We start from the raw sequence: 6,056 nt of genomic DNA on the forward strand, positions 1-6,056 counted from the left end.
TAACTTTAATCACTGCTAAAGCAGTGGAGGCTGGAGGGAGGAGCTGTAGGAGGACAGGCTCATTGTAATGTCTGGAAGGGAATGATGGAATGGTATCAAACACATCTAACATATGGAAACCACAAATTTGACTCTGTTCCATGTATTCCATTCCAGCCATTCGAATGAGCCCGTCCTCCTATAGCTCCTCACACCAGCCTCCGCTGTGCTGCAGGCTTCTCATCTCTCCTGGCCCACCTATCACACAGTAAATTACGTTATACAGCCATCTAGTGGCTATCAACATTACTGCTTACTGCTTTAGGCTCTTCTATTGAAGACAGACAGTGAATTTATAACTTTCTATCTAGTTCACTTGCTGGGGTCCGGACTCATCCCATAACCTTTGAGTCTGACATTTGAACAGAAAAAGATAAGTAAAGGTAGACCTGCAGGGGCGGCTTGACCATATGGCATTTTGGGCAAATACCAGTTGTGCTGGTCAATTTTTTGCCTATTGGTCCTGTCTAACTTAATTTTTTCTTCTTCACCTCTACAGATCAATGGTTGAGGGTTTGAAGCTCTATTCAATAAGACAAGGAGGTAATGACACAGACCTGTCAGCCTAAATAATTTGCTGTTAGTTCCTTATTTTATTTTCATTTCTTGTCTCACTTTTGTTCAATCATCTTTTCCTCTCTCGCAATACTGTAGTATAGCTGAGAATGTTTACGTGAGAGGAAGTACCCTTGCATGCTATATCGGGCTCCCAGCCACGGCTGACTGTAGCATTGCTGAGAATGTTACGTGAGAAGAAGTGACCTTGCATGTTGGTGAGGGACTTGAGAAACATATTGGCCTGCGTGTGAGTAAATGTGTTTGATTCATGAACACACTATGGCACACTATGGCGCGTGTTACCCAAAATGGGGATTTAAAAGAGAGAGAAATATACATTTGGGTGAATTTGTCAGCTATGCTTATTCTTTTTTTTATTTTTTTTAAATTTTACCCCTTTTTCTCCCCAATTTCGTAGTATCCAATTGTTGTAGTAGCTACTATCTTGTCTCATCGCTACAACTCCCGTACGGGCTCGGGAGAGACGAAGGTTGAAAGTCATGCGTCCTCCGATACACAACCAACCAAGCCGCTGCTTCTTTAACACAGCGCACATCCAACCCGGAAGCCAGCCGCACCGTGCACCTGGCCACCTTGGCTAGCGTACACTGCGCCCAGCCCGCCACAGGAGTCGCTGGTGCGCGATGAGACAAGGACACCCCTACCGACCAAGCCCTCCCTAACCCGGGCGACGCTAGGCCAATTGTGCATCGCCCCACGGACCTCCCGGTCGCGGCCGGTTACGACAGAGCCTGGGCGCGAACCCAGGACTCTGATGGCACAGCTGGCGCTGCAGTACAGCGCCCTTAACCACTGCGCCACCCGGGAGGCTTGCTATGCTTATTCTAACCCTAGCCTTGCCCCAAACTGCCGCTCTTATGGGTCAGAATATAATGATGTAATTATGTGGGGAAGGTCTCTGTGGATTCTCCGCGTGGACCATTCAGGCTGCTCAATGACGCACCTCTTTGGTCGTCCTCACGATGTCAGTGTCCTTTTGGCTTAGGAGTCTGTTCCCTCGCCCTTGTTCTGGAAGGGCTCTTCGGAGGACAGACAGCTCTGTAGATCAGAGCTCACAGCATTGGAATGAAACAGTGTAGATACCACAATTCGATGGGAAGTGGAAACTAGGTGGTTCGACATGAATTCACCTGCTTAGACACAGCTACTCATCCTTAGCTTGGGTAGAAAAAGATGTCTTTGTCTTCAAACTTGTGTTGCGTTTTGGGTTCGTTTACTTTTTAGACCTCGGCTGCAGCTTGGGTCACATAGTCTTCTCTGTAAATTCTTTACTCACAGGTTTTATATCCTTGTGTCAGAAGTGGGCGTAACTGCCTTTAGGGCAATTCTCTGGGCATACCAAGTTATGGGCAAGGTCTAGATTTTATTAAAATCCAATTTTAGACAACTAACTTCACATTTCATCTTTACCAAAACATTCTCTTTGATTTGGACATTTTCCATACAACGTACAATGTATAAACATCAAACATATACTATTTAAACTGTTGACGTTACAATGTTTCCGTAATAACGTCATTTATTAACCTTTAATAACAAAACAAAAATGACATACATTTTCATATTCCATCTATCGTCATGACCACCATTGTGGCTGATGGAAACCATTGTTCCAAAGTCCCATTATTTCTTGTTTAAAGTTCTGAGGCTGGTTCTCCATAGTAACAGGACCAAAGGAATTTGTCTGTGGCCTAAGATTTACCAGGGGCGTGAGGGGTCATAAAACCCCCACATCTTCAGACCCCTAGATCTCTCCTCCTCTGTTGGGGTTGAGAGAATCTGTAGGGTTGTGGTCTCCTGTAACCTGACCTGATCAGGACAGTCATGACACTGTGTAAGGAAAAATCTGAGACTGATCAGAAGGTATACATTTGAAGGAATTCTCATCTACAAGACAGTCATAAGATATATGCTAATAACTGTGTTATACCTATACAAACTATTTTAGCAGAGACATTCAGGGTTGGAGATGTCCATTAAATAGGTGGCTAGGCATAGGGTCTACTGCATGGTCTCCCATTAGGCATTCACTGACCAGGAAAGTAACTGATGCTAGAGATACATCCATTTATTTGATCAAAGGAAGGATTAGATATTGTTGGGCCAATTATGACATTTGAAGTGTAAAGCAAAGGGCAATATTTTGTCTCGTTTTTAATTTTTCTAATTTAAGTAGGCCTGGGAAACATTATGGAATCTCTCATTACACACAAATCTACTCACACATACTTACACTGACACCACAACACAAACTGCATACATCCACACCCACATAACATGCACACACGCATACTGACACCATACACACACGCACGCGCGCACACACACACTCATGCTGCTGCTACTGTCTAATCTAGCCTGTAGCTTAGTCACTTTACCCCTACCTTTATGTACAGTACATACAGTAGCTACCTCAATTATATCGTACCCCTGCACATACAGTAGACTCATACTGGTACTCCCTATATATAGCTATGTTCTGTTCTACTCCCTATATATAGCCATGTTCTGTTCAACTCCCTACAGTGCCTTGCGAAAGTATTCGGCCCCCTTGAACTTTGCGACCTTTTGCCACATTTCAGGCTTCAAACATAAAGATATAAAACTGTATTTTTTTGTGAAGAATCAAAAACAAGTGGGACACAATCATGAAGTGGAACGACATTTATTGGATATTTCAAACTTTTTTAACAAATCAAAAACTGAAAAATTGGGCGTGCAACATTATTCAGCCCCCTTAAGTTAATACTTTGTAGCGCCACCTTTTGCTGCGATTACAGCTGTAAGTCGCTTGGGGTATGTCTCTATCAGTTTTGCACATCGAGAGACTGAAATTTTTTCCCATTCCTCCTTGCAAAACAGCTCGAGCTCAGTGAGGTTGGATGGAGAGCATTTGTGAACAGCAGTTTTCAGTTCTTTCCACAGATTCTCGATTGGATTCAGGTCTGGACTTTGACTTGGCCATTCTAACCTGGATATGTTTATTTTTGAACCATTCCATTGTAGATTTTGCTTTATGTTTTGGATCATTGTCTTGTTGGAAGACAAATCTCCGTCCAAGTCTCAGGTCTTTTGCAGACTCCATCAGGTTTTCTTCCAGAATGGTCCTGTATTTGGCTCCATCCATCTTCCCATCAATTTTAACCATCTTCCCTGTCCCTGCTGAAGAAAAGCAGGCCCAAATCATGATGCTGCCACCACCATGTTTGACAGTGGGGATGGTGTGTTCAGCTGTGTTGCTTTTACGCCAAACATAACGTTTTGCATTGTTGCCAAAAAGTTCAATTTTGGTTTCATCTGACCAGAGCACCTTCTTCCACATGTTTGGTGTGTCTCCCAGGTGGCTTGTGGCAAACTTTAAACTACACTTTTTATGGATATCTTTAAGAAATGGCTTTCTTCTTGCCACTCTTCCATAAAGGCCAGATTTGTGCAATATACGACTGATTGTTGTCCTATGGACAGAGTCTCCCACATCAGCTGTAGATCTCTGCAGTTCATCCAGAGTGATCATGGACCTCTTGACTGCATCTCTGATCAGTCTTCTCCTTGTATGAGCTGAAAGTTTAGAGGGACGGCCAGGTCTTGGTAGATTTGCAGTGGTCTGATACTCCTTCCATTTCAATATTATCGCTTGCACAGTGCTCCTTGGGATGTTTAAAGCTTGGGAAATCTTTTTTGTATCCAAATCCGGCTTTAAACTTCTTCACAACAGTATCTCGGACCTGCCTGGTGTGTTCCTTGTTCTTCATGATGCTCTCTGCGCTTTTAACGGACCTCTGAGACTATCACAGTGCAGGTGCATTTATACGGAGACTTGATTACACACAGGTGGATTGTATTTATCATCATTAGTCATTTAGGTCAACATTGGATCATTCAGAGATCCTCACTGAACTTCTGGAGAGAGTTTGCTGCACTGAAAGTAAAGGGGCTGAATAATTTTGCACGCCCAATTTTTCTGTTTTTGATTTTTTTTTAAAGTTTGAAATATCCAATAAATGTCGTTCCACTTCATGATTGTGTCCCACTTGTTGTTGATTCTTCACAAAAAAATACAGTTTTATATCTTTATGTTTGAAGCCTGAAATGTGTCAAAAGGTCGCAAAGTTCAAGGGGGCCGAATACTTTCGCAAGGCACTGTATATATAGCCATGTTCTGTTCTACTCCCTATATATAGCCGTGTTCTGTTCTACTCCCTATATATAGCCACGCTATGTTCTACTCCCTATATATAGCCACGCTATGTTCTACTCCCTATATATAGCCACGTTATGTTCTACTCTCTATATATAGCCACGTTATGTTCTACTCCCTATATATAGCCACGTTATGTTCTACTCCCTATATATAGCCACGTTATGTTCTACTCCCTATATATAGCCACGTTATGTTCTACTCTCTATATAAAGCCACATTATGTTCTACTCCTTTTATATAGCCATGCTATGTTCTACTCCTTTTATATAGCCATGCTATGTTCTACTCCCTATATATAGCCATGTTATATTCTACTCCCTATATATAGCCACGTTATGTTCTACTCCCTATATATAGCCACGTTATATTCTACTCCTTTCATATAGCCACGTTATGTTCTACTCCCTATATATAGCCATGCTATGTTCTACTCCCTATATATAGCCACGTTATGTTCTACTCCCTATATATAGCCACATTATGTTCTACTCCCTATATATAGCCACATTATGTTCTACTCCCTATATATAGCCATGTTATGTTCTACTCCCTATATATAGCCACATTATGTTCTACTCCCTATATATAGCCACGTTATTTGTATTTGTTATTCACTGTGTATTTATTCCTGTCTCACTGTTTCTATTTTATCTTTAACTCCGCATTGTTGGAAAAGGACCCTTAAGTAAGCATTTCACTGTTAGTCTATACCTTCTGTCTAAGAAGCATGTGCCAAATACAATTAGATTGGATTACTAACCTAATTTAATACACATACCACAGTTCATCAAAGCACACTGAAATAAAAATGTATGCAATTAAATAAACATTTATATATTTCTCTATACTCTTAATTCTCTCTCAAATATAGTATTGATTTTAGTATAACATAGATGTTAACAAATAAAACAAACAAAGCTATTAGTGTAAAACAAAAAAGTTAGATAATTACATTTTATTCGTCACATGCTTCGAAACAACAGGTGTGCACTAGCAGTGAAATTATTACTTACATGCCCTTCCTACAATGCCGAGAGAAAGAAATTAGAGAAATAATAGAAAAGTAAAACACATAATAGATACGCAATGAGTAACGATAACTTGGCAATATACAAGGGATACCAGTACCGAGTCGATGTGCAGGGTACTTGTGCTAGGTAATTGAGGTAGATATGTACTGTACATAAAGTGACAGATAGTAAACAGTAGCAGCAGTGTATGAGTTGAGTCAGTTAGT

Source organism: Oncorhynchus clarkii, chromosome 13, assembly GCF_045791955.1.
Source record: "Oncorhynchus clarkii lewisi isolate Uvic-CL-2024 chromosome 13, UVic_Ocla_1.0, whole genome shotgun sequence".
Taxonomy (NCBI): Eukaryota; Metazoa; Chordata; class Actinopteri; order Salmoniformes; family Salmonidae; genus Oncorhynchus; species Oncorhynchus clarkii.